Consider the following 16,754-nt stretch of genomic DNA (forward strand, 5'->3'; position numbering starts at 1 on the left):
GGCAGGAAGCAAGGTTAAAGTGTTTGTTTCCCTAAAAAATCATGTTCCCCTAAAGCATGTTACATAGCACAGTGCTTGTCCTGTGTAATTTGGCCCCCTGTATCACCTAAAAAACCTGTCTGATCCTACCTGGTTCTGCCCTTCCCTTGTAAACTGACCATGGTTTATGATGGCTGCTGAGCCCTGACACCGTGGTCAGTTTACATGCCTCAATTATCCACAGCCCTTCACTGTCTTTCTCTGTCCTCCTCTCCCCCTCCCTTCCTCCCTGTCTGCTCATGACAGTGCCTGCCCCTTCCCCTCCTGCTGCTTTAAAAATTATAATATATTCATCCCAGCCCCTCACTTATATAACAATATGTGCCCCAGTGTCTGATCTATATTTTTTTTATATAGATCAGACACAGGGACACATATTGTTATATAACAGAGGGGATGGCATGAATAGATTATAGTGGCTTAACAATTACTTTAACTCTCCAACATCAACACAGACAGGAATGAAAATGCTTTTCTTCAGTAAAGTACTGGAGGCTAGAAACCCTGTCAGATATTTATTTTTGTCTGTGTCCCGTTGCAGATTTTCCCTCACTGAACCTGTCTGGTGAAACAATTGATGGCAGGACAGGAAGTGAGGTTAAATCTCTCTAACAGTTCCACAGATAACAGTACAAAAACCAACAGGTGTTTTAATCCATCCCCACCATAAAAAAAAAAAAGTTTTTGACGTGACAAATGCTTCAAGGAGTAGGGTTAAATTAGGTTAGTAGAACTATTAGATTAGTGGAACTTTAGGCAATATAACCCCTGGCAGTTTTTTGCCATCTTTGTCTTTCTATTGGGGAGATTTTCCTTCACTTCCTGTCCCATAGCAAAAACAAGAAGTGAGAAGAATTCCCTAAAACTAAGAGAACAACTGAGGACCCTCAGATCACCAGAACTAGTGTCCCCATTGGAAGATTTACCCTCTGTTACTTTTCTAGGGGGACCCAAAACTTGGGATTTTCTTTTACTTTCTCTTTCAATGATAATAATAAACAGGACAAATAGAGGGGGTGAATCTCAACCTAACGGGGACGCAGACAGAATTAAAGACCTAATAAATGTTCTAATCTATCTCCACTCCAGTTATACATTAAGAATCAGGTGTAAGGGTTATAAAAGAGATAGGGCTAGGTATAATGTTGGGGATTAAAATAAATTTCCAGAAAAATCTTTTTTAAGAGTGGGGAAGGGTCAAAACCTCTGTCAGAATTGTAATGCTGTCTGCATTGTCAAGTGAAACAATTCTGCTTACTTTCTGGGTATTTCATGACTGTCAGGCAGAACAGGAAGTAAGGGAAAATCCACCTAATGGGGCCTTAAAAAGCATAAAAAAACACCCTGCATCAGCAGAATGAGGGTGAGCATCAATGGGCAGATGAACTAGGCAGGTTTACACACATACATGGTAGCCACCACCATGTGTTTTAATGGAAACATGCAGTATTTATAGAATCCTCTGTTGCAATTCTGGCCTTTATAACATGTCTGATTTATTTACTGCCACACCTAGACAGGAATATAACAGAGTTTACATCACAATAGCTTATTCATAAAGAGTCCTTAATTTCTAGTTAGAGCATTCAGAGATTCAGCCCAGAGCGGAGTTCCACTTGTTTTTTTGTTTATTATTAGACAGCAGCTATAAAAAGTGTAGCTGCTGACTTTTAATAAACACACACTCACCTGTTCTATGATCCAACAATGCGGCTGCACAAACTTTCTGTCCTCTCTGGTGGCGGCATCTGGCTCTGACAGCTTACGGCTGCACAGCCGGGTGTGCACTGTGCATGCGTGAGTCGCGCTGCACCTCCTCAATGGCCGGGCAATCTTCTGGAACCTGTGACGTATCCCAGAAGATTGCAGGGAGGGAGGGGGAGAGGAGAACTTCTGCTTGAGTCGCTTAGGCAGCCCAAGTGGAAGTGGGAGCTGGGCACCTGTCAAAATTAGGTACCCACTCCCCCCCCCCCCCAAAAAAAAATGATATGCTAAATGTGGGTGGAACTCCATTTTAATGATTTTTTTATATAATTTTAATGAGAACAAAAATAAAATATTTACAGAAGAGATATTACAAAACAAACATAAGCAATAGTAACATAAAAGTGTTTAAATGTTAAGGAATACAGATTTAACCAACATTTTCAGTATGAGCTTAGAGTCTAGAGTCTGGAGTCTGCTTGGTCTTGGCACAGTTCAGAATTTAGACTAAGCCCTTCAGTAAGTCCAGTCGGATGTTGCAGGAGTCGGTGACCTTATTAACATGATTCTCAGTAGTCTTCAATAGTTCTGATGGTATGAGCTCATAGCTGTTTGTGCAGCCATCTAATCCTGACTCTGGGGAGGGTGTTGAAGAGCTAACTCCGCCCAAGTTTTTTATGCCCAGCAGACACACCCTTAATTCCACTTATATTTCTATATATGTAAGAACAATACTAAAAAACACTCTAAGCAGCAGAGTCCCTTGTAATATTGTAGCAGCTCTCTTGTCATGTATTCAAAAATGGCAAACTTCAATATACTATTCATATATGGAAAAATATTGCGATGCAGTTCAGTAGTGTCTTATGGAAAAATTGATCGTGAAGAAAACACCTTCCACGAAACCCTTCACCACATGAGATGATCTCCCCTTTGGGGATGTACTCACCACATATGCAGATAAAATACGCCTTAAATCTAATCACTGATTCTCTACCGCTCTGACAAAATTTCCACCAAACTTATAGTCGTATCATGTAAGGATCCAGTATGTCCATGTGAAAAACACAAATTGTCAACATAGTGTTATACTGTTGATAAGTATTTAATAAATCCCAATCACCCCCTTACAAGATATACATACGAGAAATCCATAAAACTCAAGTAAATATAAAGTGCCTGTGCAAGAAAATCACCCGGTAGCCAGTAATGGTGACGGGAACGTCTGTGTACATCAGCAGTTCAATCCTACTACCTGATACCTTGGCTGCCCATGACACACACACGTCACTTCCGTTAAACCATGGAGATCACATCCCTGACAGGTAAATACTTATCAGCAGTATTACGCTTTGTTGACAATTTTTTTTTTCCACATGGACATACTGGATCCTTGCATGATACGAATATAAGTTTGATGGAAGTTTTGTCAGAGCGGTGGAGAATCAGTGATAACATTAAAGGCGTATTTCATCTGCATATGTGGTGAGTGCATCCCCAAAGGGGAGATCATCTCACGTGGTGAAGTGTTTGGTGGAAGGAGTTTTCTTCACGATCAATTTTACCATAAGACACTTGCATTGCAATATTTTTCCATACATGAACAGTATATTGAAGCTTGCTATTTTTGAATAGATGACAAGAGCGCTGCTACAATATTACAAGGGACTCTGCTGCTTAGTGTTTTTTAGTATTGTGATTTTATAATTAAGGTTATATTTTCATGTTCTGATATTTGTACTACATAGTGACCTCAACTGCCTTATCCAGGAAGCTGAGCGGTGCTTTCACAGGCGGGCCATTTAAAAGCATTTTTGATATATATTTCTATATGACAAGATTTCACCAACCAAAAAAATAAAACAACATTATTTAACAGAAATACTTGGCAGAGTAAAATTACAATTTGTTGGACACCAAATATGACAAGTGTCTTATTGGCCTGATGGATCTTATTACAATGGACATATTTGGTGTCTGACTGATATGTTCTTCTACATTAGTTGTCAGAAGGATAATAGTAGGAGGTATTGAGTTTGAATGGACATTTGGGTTTGAGACTAATGAGGGGGTCATCTATAGGTTACTATTCCAGACTCACTGATGTGTACTCCTTAAACTGCACTCCAGACCATTAATGACTTGATAATTTAGGATAGGGCCCCATCAGACGTCTTTTGAAAGATGCTGACTAGTTGAGCTTTATAAGATCTCCACGTTCCTTCTAGCTTAGATTTTGTTTTGTCAAATGTGTCATCTTACATTACAGTAAAGACAGTACTGGGTAGTCGCCCAGCATAACCATGAGATGCTAATCTGATTATCTTTGTTGCAGACTTGGGAATTTGGGGGGAAATGGAGGGACTGTATTCAATACCACTCCCCTATTCTCTCTACACAGTTTGGGTTTCATTAGACCTCACAATTATCACACCCATTGCTTCCTGTCCAGGTGGTGGATATAAGAAAGAACCAGAAAAGAACAGGAAGGATAAAAAAAGACAGTGTGTAAAGGCTGAGAGGACGATATTCTCCTCAACAGAGAGAAAGACAGGATTTAAAAACCAACAGAAGCTATAACTCTTCCTGCAAAACCTAAAAGTAAAAAATTAAGAGGCTTGGCCCAGAGGGGGACTTTGATTTTAGGGTCATGTTCAGGTTTATGGATAGATTAAGAAGTTTGGTCAAGTTAAGATACAGGGGTCGGCTGAAATTAAGACTTAAGTGTAGACATTCATGTCATGCTCCAGCTCACCAATACACTTTTTGGAGGAATTGGCTGAAATTCACACGGAGGGTGGCCCTGTTGGCTACCTCAGCTTGGTCCAAAAAAAATGAATGAGTCATAGTATTCCTAGAGTTAGGCTTTAACTCCTTTTAAATGGGCATATTTGATCACTGTGACAATTAGACTTGGGACTCTTTCGCATTCATTCAACTGCATTTTCCAACATGAAAGCTTATTATTTTTAAAAGCCATTGCTTTTGTTGTGCAGGAAAAAAGTCCTAAAGTAACTAAACTAAATGTCAGTTCATGCATGCATTTTCAAAATGAGCACAAACCATTATAAGCAGAGCTAAACCTGATAAAAAAAATGCTAAGAAAATGCTGCTTAAAATGCCGACAAACTTTCTATGAGCCTCTATGAGCATCAGAAATTACTCCAGGCAATGTTTTTCTTTGGCTACTTTCACACTGAGGCAGTTTTCAGCTGGTCTTGCTCTAAAAAAAAGTGTCTGAAAACTGCCTTTTATGCCTCCCCAGTGTGAAAGCCCAAGTGTTTTCACACTGGGGCGATGCGCTTGCAGGCCATGAAAAAAAAGTCCTGCAAGCAGAATCTTTGGGGCGGTGTAGAAGTGCTGTATACAGCACTCCTACACCACCCCTGCTCATTGGAAGGAATAGGCAGCGCTTCAGAAGCGCCACAATACCGGCGCTTTTAACCCTTTCTTGGGTGGTTAAAAGCTCCTCACTAGTGGGCAAAAAGCACTACTTAAACAGCGGTAAAGCGCTGCTAAAATTTTTGGCTCTTTATCGCCAGTGTGAAAACAGCCTTTATGTACACTGCTTGTGGCACACTGCCCACTCTAGTGCATATGCAAGAGTTACATGATCAGTGGCCAACCCATGCCCAAAGAGGGAAGAGTCTAGGGCTGGAAAAAGCAGCAGTGGCAGACTACTATTGCAAGAGCAATGGCAGATTTGGAGAAACACAGACTATAAGGTAAGTCTGCCATAATGTGCATAATTACACATTATGGAAAAAGCCTTGTGTAGCTGGAAGATTAGATTAAAATACAGTGGTTTCCTCTCTTCTTATCCAGCATTTAAGAGACAACAAAAAAGTAGCATCAGACTGATGCAATCATGCTGATGCTCACTCTGATTTCTTTCCCTATCAACATGTTCCTCAACACATTTGCATGCAGCACATGATTGACTCTCAGTTCTGCCTATTTCTGTTCTAGTCTGAGTACTGTCTTATAGAGGAAGTCAATTTAAGGTGTACCCAAAGGCAAAACCTTTTTTTTCATTTTGGATAGAGTAAGGAAGGGTTATAACCCCTGTCAGTTTTTTTTGGTATCTAGGTCCCATAGGGTTGACTTCCCTTCACTTCCTGTCCAATAGCAAAAACAGGAAGGGGGAGGAAATCCCTCCAAAGTGAGGAACATTTTCCCTCTATTACTTTTCTAAAGACAACCCAAAATATGTTTTTTTTTTTGTTTTACTTTCATGTTCAGTGATAACAGTAAACAGGACAAAGAGAGAGTGACTCTCCATAACAGGAGCACAGACAGCAATACAAATCTTTGAATCTTTCCCCTCTCCCCTTCCCTTCGTGCCTGTCAGTGTGAGAGCGGTTCTCCTCCCCGCCCCTCCCGTCGCTATTCAGTTGCAATATGCAGCAAATATACATGTATCCCCTTCGGATTAAGCTGCCAATAACTATTGTGTGTGTGTGTGTGTTTTTTTTTTATGAAAAGGCTACATACCTATTCTCACACCGCTGCTGTGTGGTCACGTGATCCACCTCTGCTGGCCGGCTGACATCATAGGGGAATCTCGGGCCCTCCCACTTCTCTCCATAGATCAGGGAAGAAAAGCGGAGTGTGAGAAAAGGTATTTAGCCTTTTCATTTAAAAAAAACACACACTATAGTTATTGACAGCATAATCCGGAGGAGATATATGTAAAGTCACAATTTGACTTTACAAACACTTTAAGGCACTTACACAATTTTAATTTAAAATACATTAAAAGTCCCTTTACACTGATGTATTCCTACTGCAAATTATTGCAATGTAAATATGAATCAGGTTGTAGTACATTGTGGTGCCATTCATTTTGAATGATACCCCAATGCACTTCTACAGTTCTGGCAACACATCAGCACTGTAAAAAAGTGTCAGGTCTGTTTTTCGTGCCTCAAAATGTGTGGACTGCCTTAATGTAGCACATTGTGCAAACTCAATGCAGATTGTGAATGGGGCTCAGAAGATTTACTAATGAATACAGAGATGTATTAATTTGTATCCTTTATTTCTTTCTGTAGTTCAACTTTAATCAAAGTGTCATCAGCATGAAATGTGTGTTGTGCTGTACAACTTAAGTATTTGAAAATATGTCTGCATCTTCAATGCATTTAATAGCTCCTTTATGCAAACTTATAACCACAGAGGGCAGGGATATGCAATTAGTGGACCTCCAGCTGTTGCAAAACTAGAAGTCCCATCATCCCTCTGCCTCTGGGAGTCATGCTTGTGGCTGTCAGAGTCTTGCTATGCCTCATGGGACTTGTAGTTCTGCAACAGCTGGAGGTCCGCTAATTGCATATCCCTGACATAGGGGCGAGGCTTAAAATGTGTCTGGGAGCAGAAGTAAGCAACTTAAAAGAGTATTATTGAGACTGTTTCTACCCACTTGCAAGGGTCCTTGTCAATGTCAGTAGACTACTGGTTATGTTTTATCAGATGGATACCTATAAAATCAAGCCCTATCTAACGATAAATGTTAATGTATTTGAATATTTGACATAGCAGGGAGCCCTATTATCTACCTCACTGAAAGCCATTTCTGTCTCAGTTGGGTTGGTTTGGTAAAGGCAAATATGTTGTTCACTCTGCAAGGGAAGTTGCACTTCGCAACGTCATTTTCCACAGAGCTTAGTGAACGCGGTGAAGTTTCACATTGCAAACATTACATCAACCACATGCAAGGAGAGTATAAAAAACAGCATTTGTGGTTGGACATAATTGGATGATGGAAGTCAGCATACCCCATTCCCATTTACTAAGCTCTGGGGCAATATGCCCTACAAAGTAAAGAGTCCATTTGCCTTTAGTATATCAACCCCAATGTCTCACCATGTTTGATTATTGGGCAGTACATATGATCCGGATAATTGCAACAGCAACATTGGTTGTTGGTCGTTCACACACTTATTCACCGCTGTGCATGTGTAGGACTGAAGTAAAAAAATTGTTGGTGAGCAACCTGCAATCTTTATTCACATCTATCATAATGAACGCATTAAGACTTTACCTGGTTGTGTTAAGATATAGTATGATTTCGATTCATAAAGTGGCTATAAAAATCTATCTATTTCCATTTTGAAACTAAATATCCCCAACACACTCTTCACATTTCAGCCCTATGGTGAGGTGTCATTATTTTTGAATGGCACCCCAATGCATAAGGCTTGGAGCTCTGTGTTGTAGAGTGCCACAATACATGATAGTGCATTAAAAAAAATAGAGGATCATGTTTGAAGCACATTAGGGTGTGTCTGCATCACATTTATTTTGAATGCATTGCCCTAATCCAATGTATGCTAACGTGTTAACACACAGAAAAAATGGAATTGGACCATCAATGTATTACGTCAGCCCTTGCATGGCATATCTTCTTTCTTCATGCCAGTAGTTATTGGCCTGTAGTCCTACAGACTTTGAATTGTTTCTCAAAAGATACAAGTTCTTGTCATGTCATTATTAAAGGGCAACTGCCCCTTTGTTATAAAAAAATCAACATTGTTATAAACCCATCATACTTATTAAATAAGAAATATAAAGTCTATACATTTTTTTCACAAAAACTAGGATTTTGCAGTGGTTTGCCTAGCTTAACTTAATTGTTAAAACAATCAAACTGGTTACCACTTACACAGATCAGCTATAACTTTAATGACCACCCACATAATATTGGGTAGGTTCCCCTTTTGCCACCAAAACCGCCCTGGCCCATTGAATCATGGACACCACTGCTGTGGTATCTGGTACAAAGCTGTCAATAGCATATCCTTGTAGTCCCTGTAAATTACGAAGTGGATCAGACTTGTTTTTCCAGCACATCCCACAGATGCTTGATTGGTTTGAGATCTGGAGAATTTGGAGACCAAGTCAACAACCTCAAAATTATTGGTGTGTTCCTCAAACTGTTTCTGAACCATTTTTGCACATTATTCTGCTCAAAGAGGCCACTGTCTATGGGGTATGTGTCAAAGTAACATCCACATGAATGGCAGGACCCAAGGTTTCCCAGCGGAACATTGCCCAAAGCATCACCCTGTCTTCACCGGCTTGCCTTATTCCCATACTGCATCCTGGTGCTATCTTTTCCCCAAGTAAGCTTGGGCATCCAGTCATCCACATGATTGAAAAGAAAATGTGATTAGACCACACCACATTCTTCCATTGCTCCATGGTTTATCTCTGATGTTCACATGCCCATTGTAGGTGCTTTTGGTGGTGGACACCGGTGGGCATGAGCACCCTAACTGGACTGGCTACGCAGTCAGCAACAAATTGTGATGCCCATTTTTCTGCTTTCAACAAATCAACTTCATGGTCAAAATGTTGTCTTGCTGCCTAACATATCCCACGACTTTCAGATGCCATAATAACAGGACAATCAATGTTATTCACATAACCTTTCAGTGGTCATATAGTAATGGCTGATTGGTGTACATCATCACTGAGATAGAATACTGCTAAATCTACTCAGCATGTCCACCTACCAGCTTAACCAAAAGACTTGTAGTGCACAGAATATCAATTCCTGTGTACTTGTTCTTCCAGAAAAAGGAGCCTGGATGGTCAGTTAGTGATGATGTACGTGATAGTTGATTTTTGCAACAGAGTAGAAAAAAAGTCTAACTATTCTTGAAAAAAAAAAAAATCCTTCCCCTCCTATCTTTCCTGCCTAATCTATATAAAAAAGTTCTGTGTATTTACCAATATTTTATTTGGGTTTTGGCACAGTCACGTGATGCCCTTGTGTCAGTGAGTGGCTACTGCAGGGAAGAGGAGGCAGGGTTGACAATGGGGGGGGGGGGGGGGGGGCACAGACAGCCCCGTTTAACCTGTTTACCATTATCATTGAAAGTGAAATTTTGGGTTGTCTCCAGAAAAGTACTAGAGGGGATATCTTCCAATGGGGACACGAGTTCTGGCGACTGGCTGGACTCCAAGAATTAAATTTAAAGTGCAGGGATTGCCTCTAACAAACCACTCATTAAAATTAGAAGAAAAAAAGTTTAACCACTTGCCGACCGCCGCACGACGATGTACGTCCATTTTTTGAAGAGGGATATCTCGGTAACGGCAGCAGCTGCTGCCACAACCGAGATATCCATCTCTTCAGGCGGCGGTCGGCTGTACGATAACGGTGGTCTCCGCGGCGGATTCGCCGCGAGATCACCTCTATCGGCGGCAGGAGAGGTGCCACCCCCCCTCCCGCCGCCCTCCCGCACCTTCCGCCGCTTACCGGAGCCGTCGGTAGCGGCGGAGGCGATCGGGTCCTTCAGTCTGCTGGGTATGGAGACGAGTGAGGCTAAGATGGCCCCCACTCGTCTCTATACCATAGGAGGGCGGAAGCGACGTCAAAACGTCACTTCCGCCCATACCTCTTAAAGGTATATTTTTTTTTTTAAACGTCAGATTTTCTTTTTTTTTTTTTTTTTTGCATTTTAGCCCAAATATGAGATCTGAGGACCTTTTGACCCCAGATCTCATATTTAAGAGGACCTGTCATGCTTTTTTCTATTACAAGGGATGTTTACATTCCTTGTAATAGGAATAAAAGTGATCCATTTTATTTTTTTTAAAGTGTAAAAATAAATAAAATAAATTAAAATAAATAAGAAAAAAAAAAAAAATTTTTTTAAAAACACCCCGTTACGACGAGCTTGCGCACAGAAGCGAGCGCATACGTGAGTAGCGCCCGCATATGAAAACGGTGGTCAAACCACATATGTGAGGTATCGCCGCGATCGGTAGAGCGAGAGCAATAATTCTAGCCCTAGACCTCCTCTGTAACGCAAAAAATGCAACCTGTAGAATTTTTTAAATGTCGCTTATGGAGATTTTTGAGGCTAAAAGTTTGACGCCATTCCACGAGCGGGCGCAATTTTGAAGCGTGACATGTTGGGTATCAATTTACTCGGCATACCATTATCTTTCACAGTATAAAAAAAATTGGGCTAATTTTACTGTTGTCTTATTTTTTTATTCAAAAAAGTGAATTTTTTCCAAAAAAAGTGCGCTTCTAAGACCACTGCACAAATACGGTGTGAAAAAAAGTATTTCAATGACCGCCATTTTATTCTCTAGGGTGTTAGAAAAAAAATATATAAAATGTTTGGGGGTTCTAAGTAATTTTCTAGCAAAAAAAACTGTTTTAAACATGGAAACACCAAGTCCGAAAAAGAGGCCTGGTACTTAAGTGGTTAACCTAAAATTACGTACAGTAGAGGGTTCTTTACTGTAAGAGCAGCAAGGATGTGCAATTCCCTTTAACAGGCGGTTGTCTCAGCGGGGTGCATCAAGAGTTTCAAAAAAACTATTATATAAGCACCTGAATGACCGCAACATACATATATATATATATATATATATATATATATATATATATATATATATATAGATATACAATGTAATACTGACATATAATCACCCACATAGGTTGGAGTTAATGGACTTGAGTCTTTTTTTCAACCTCACCTACTATAACTTCCTGTTTTGACAATGGGACAGGAGGTGAAGGTAAATTTCCCCAACGGGACATATATGTCAAAAATAAACTTTACATGGGTTATTACTGTATCCAAAATTTAAAAAAAAAGTTTTGCCTATAGTTCTACTTTAGGTTCAGCAGACCATAGTAAAATGTTAGTTTTATGTGGAAAAAAAGGTAAAGCTTTGATTTTCTGATACCGCTGAAGTATGCTAGGCACATGACAATATTGATTTTTAAAATGCAGGTGCAAATGTCCTTTAGGGGTTTATTCACACTGATGTATTATGGGGGGTAAAATTTACAATTTTAGTATGGGTTATTGTGATGCACTCTCACACATGAACTGTGATGCTATTAATTTTGATATTTTCTAAATATGTAAAAAAAAAAAATTAATGTTGCTTATTGTAACCTAGAAACACATTTATTAGTGTACAGAATAGTCCCAAAATGTCCTGCTTTTGTACTTCTGAAGTCTGATAAAGCCACATTTCACACATTCTCTGCAATAGGAGATTTAATGTTTGTGACGCACTCTCTTCCGTCCATCCTCACTTAAAGAGATGCAGATTCTCCAGCTTTTCTAACTGAAACACGGAGTTTGCCCCATGGGGTTATAAAGAAGGCTGACCCTCCCATTTAGAAATCGGTTGAAAAGAAACACAATGTCTAACCAGTTTTGTTGAAAGAAAAAAAAAAACTCTAGGTAAACTATATATATTGCTAGAATATTAGCAAACGATTTTGCAGCCTTATACCTTTTCTTTGCTGTTTGTTTTCCTGTGTTTGTTTTCAAGCGGCTACTCTGATGATCTATATGTGTTAATATTGACAGTAAGAAAGTCATGACTGTGTGTGAGCACAGTAATAAGACATGCTTTGCAGCAAACTCACAACGCATTAGGACCTTTAAATACCCGAATATAGAATGTATATATATTTAAAAAGAAAGAAAGAAAAAAGCTTTACATTGTTGGCAATAATTTGGATTATCCTAGTTGTTTTTTGCTTTGAAGAAATAATTATGATGAATCTTGGACAAATCATGACACTGTGACCCCTTCTGATGTTTCTGATTCACAGATTTGTCCAGTCACGGTTGTCCAGATTCCTGAAATGTGTGATTGTCCACATTGGCCAGACAGCTCTGGTACAAACATGCCGGTTCACCTTATTTCATAACTAGTGTCTATTTTGTAAAGATAATACTGATGCTTATTGCCAATCCACCTTTTCCCCGGACGCCTATGTGCGTCTTCTTACCTTATGAAGTCATAAAAAATGTACTGAGCTGTGAACATATTTTCAGCAATGCACTACTCTATCATTTAATGTCTGATACCCGGTCTAGACTTCTGTCACCTCTTGATTAATTATTATATATATGAAACTCTTCAAACCTTAAATCTTTCTACAGCTTTGTTGCTTTGGCATTAAAGACTCTTCAAAAAATTTACAAAAACAGGATGACAACTTTGAGCTGCAAAAAGTAGTTTGTTGTAGTACTAGTAACCATATCCAACATTGATTTGGTCATTTTCCTGGGGGTATCAGAAAAATAAAAGCCATGACTGCTGTCTTTGCTGCATATCTTCTTTGTATCAAGCTTGCTTAGGACCATGCAAGGTTTAACAACATTGCTAAAGGAATGACTTTATCAGTACATTCTGTAAGCAAAACTTTCCATTGTTAAGGGTACATCTGGAGTTGATCCCCACTGTCAGTTGTTGGGGCTGTTGCTGCTGGTACACTTATTTCTTCGGTCTTACAGGTTTGCAGTTAGTGGCACCACTACTGTTATCATATGGCAGGACCACTTTGGAACATAGACAGTAGATAGATAGTCTTCAAATTATAGCCTGTGGGCATAACTGGCCTACTACAGGACTGTATCTGGACCGCTGCTAGGGTCGGGTTCCACCTGCTGCGCCGCCTTTCTCCAAGTCAATTAATGCTAGGACCACCAGCATCCTAGCAACCAATTACATGCTTGTCCCAGCAGGAAGACAGAACCTCCTCTGCCCATAACTGGCCTGCCTCTTGGCTCCTGCCCTCCTACTCTGCTGATTATAGCCATGTAAGTGTGGACCACTGATGGGGAATCTGATGTAAAAGGGCTCTGATGGAGACGCTGATGTAAGGGGGTGCTCTGATGAAGTCCCTGACATAAGGGAGGCTCCGAAATATAGCAGGGAATTCTGATGTAAGAGGGGCGCTGATGGGGATCCCACGTTATGGGATGCTTGTTGCTTTGTTTTCCTTAAATTCTTAAGTTCTGAATCATATTATGGCGATTTAAGAAAAAAAAAGATCCAAGTAATACTCCAAAAAAAGTAAAACTGATTAATTTATTATTCATTCATTTAGAAAACTGGCCTGTGAATTTTTGTAAAATATGCAGTGTGACCCCTGATATAGACAAGGCACCTGTATTGGGGTAACACATTTATATGTTTATTTAGATCTATACATATTATGAAGACACACAAAAAAGTAACTTTTTTATTTTTTTTACACATCACCAGGTTTTCTCATCGCCATTTTAGAAAAGGTGAAAGTTAAAGCCTTTATGTTACCAAAAAAGTTCAATTGAATGTAGTCAAATCAAAACTACACAAGAGTGTAGTCAGAATGTAATTACCATCATGTGTATGAATCATTGTACTGTCAATATTTCTGCTGTACATATTAGGATTTATAATAAAAATGATTTCTTGCTTTGTGGCTCTAAAACAGTCATTTTTAGTTCTCCCTTTGGACATCACCAGTTTCTCACTCAATCAGGAAGTGGAAAAAGAGTAATTGTAAGTAAAAGCAAAGAATACATACACCACTCACAGCAACGGAGCCCGTGAACCCAGAAGAAGCACGTCAGCCCCCTCAGCGGGGACCTCGTTCTGAGGTAAGTATTTCATAATGTGCTAGTATGCGATGCATCTATGGGTTTAGAATGCAATCACATTATAGGGGCACTGACATTTTTTCCTGTACGTGTACCGCTTAGCCTAGAGGAACCCTTAACCACCCTGCCAACCGTGCTATAGCAGAAAGATGGCTACAACATGGTCGTCTATTGACCTATTGTCCTTCTAGAACCCCGCCCCCCTGCATGCTCTCGAGGTGCGTTCTGTGATCATTGTGTCCATCAGACACAGCTTATCACAGATCGAGATAAAAAAAACACAGAGGGCCTTTGCCATGTGATCAGCTGTGTCCAATCACAGCTCACCACATGTAAACAAATTATGTAGGAGGATTTTTTTCATTTCTTTGCAACACCTGAGGCCAGTCACTTCACTAGGTATACAGTATGTAAGGGTTTACAACCACTTTAAAATAATTTTCAAGCCTCAAAGAATCCATGCTAAAACCAATTCATTGGGGAGTGGGAAACGCACCTTATATTGGTTGCCAGATGGGAAGAATGCCACCCTTACAGGCAGCCAAAAAGATCATTAGTGTCATACAGCTGGCACTGTCAAGTGGTGTGGGCCCTGGGATATGCTGACAGCATCAAATGGGAAATCAATAAGCCACTGCTTCAGGAAGCCCCTGCCATTTCTGGAGCAACACTGGTTGAGAATGGCTGGTCTAAATTCCCAAGATTTCATAATGTAGGTAGCATCATTTTCTACAGGACTCAGATGACATTTTAGTTTTGGATTACTAACTTTTTTATTTAGCTTTTTTTTTTTCTTCAAGTGGTACAATTTCATATAGGCCCACACGTATATTATGAAAAACAGGAATAAGTTACAGGCTTCAGAGTTCAGTGATGTACAGTGCCTTGCGAAAGTATTCGGCCCCCTTGAACTTTTCAACCTTTTGCCACATTTTAGACTTCAAACATAAAGATATAAAATTTTAATTTTTTGTGAAGAATCACCAACAAGTGGGACACAATTGTGAAGTGGAATGAAATCTATTGGATATTTTAAACTTTTTTAGCAAATAAAAAACTGAAAAGTGGTGTGTGCAAAATTATTCGGCCCCTTTACTTTCAGTGCAGCAAACTCACTCCAGAAATTCAGCGAGGATCTCTGAATGATCCAATGTTGTCCTAAATGACTGATGGTGATAAATAGAATCCACCTGTGTGTAATCAAGTCTCTGTATAACTGCACCTGCTCTGTGATAGTCTCAGGGTTCTGTTAAACACACAGAGAACATCATGAAGACCAAGGAACACACCAGGCAGGTCCGTAATACTGTTGTGGAGAAGTTTAAAGCCGGATTTGGATACAAAAAGATTTCCCAAGCTTTAAACATCCCAAGGAGCACTGTGCAAGCGATTATTTTGAAATGGAAGGAGTATCAGACCACTGCAAATCTACCAAGACCTGGCCGTCCCTCTAAACTTTCAGCTCAGACAAGGAGAAGACTGATCAGAGATGCAGCCAAGAGGCCCATGATCACTCTGGATGAACTGCAGAGAACTACAGCTGAGGTGGGAGAGTCTGTCCATAGGACAACAATCAGTCGTACACTGCACAAATCTGGCCTTTATGGAAGAGTGGCAAGAAGAAAGCCATTTCTCAAAGATAAAAAGTCTTGTCTAAAGTTTGCCACAAGCCACCTGGGAGACACACCAAACATGTGGAAGAAGGTGCCCTGGTCAGATGAAACCAAAATCAAACTATTTGCCCACAATGCAAAATGATATGTTTGGCGTAATAGCAACACAGCTCATCACCCTCAACACACCATCCCCACTGCCAAACATGGTGGTGGCAGCATCATGGTTTGGGCCTGCTTTTCTTCAGTAGGGACAGGGAAGATGGTTAAAATTGAGGGGAAGATGGATGCAGCCAAATACAGGACCATTCTGGATGAAAACCTGTTGGAGTCTGCAAAAGACCTGAAACTGTGACGGAGATTTATCTTCCAACAAGACAAAGATCCCAAACATACAGCAAAATCTACAAAGGAATGGTTCACAAATAAACGTATCCAGGTGTTAGAATGGCCAAGTCAAAGTCCAGACCTGAATCCAATCGAGAATCTGTGGAAAGAGCTGAAAACTGCTGTTCACAAAACGCTCTCCATCCAACCTCACTGAGCTCGAGCTGTTTTGCAAGGAAGAATGGGCAAGAATATCAGTCTCTCGATGTGCAAAACTGATAGAGACATACCCCAAGCGACTTGCAGCTGTAATCGCAGCAAAAGGTGGCTCTACAAAGTATTATGCAAGGGGGCCGAATAATTTTGCATGCCCCACTTTTCATTTTTTTTATTAGTTAAAAAAGTTTCAAAAATCCAATAGATTTCATTCCACTTCACAATTGTGTCCCACTTGTTGGTGATTCTTCACAAAAAATAAAAATGTTATATCTTTATGTTTGAAGCCTGAAATGTGGCAAAAGGTTGAAAAGTTCAAGGGGGCCGAATACTTTCGCAAGGCACTGTAGTGCTGTTTCCAAAGAACACTATTGTTGGTCAAAATATTTTCCCACTATTAGAAGGTACATAAATATAATATCAGATTTGTTTTTTG

This window comes from Lithobates pipiens, unplaced genomic scaffold (genome assembly GCF_037356315.1).
Source record: "Lithobates pipiens isolate NorthernLeopardFrog02 unplaced genomic scaffold, aLitPip1_a1.2 Scaffold_25, whole genome shotgun sequence".
In the NCBI taxonomy this organism is placed as follows: Eukaryota; Metazoa; Chordata; class Amphibia; order Anura; family Ranidae; genus Lithobates; species Lithobates pipiens.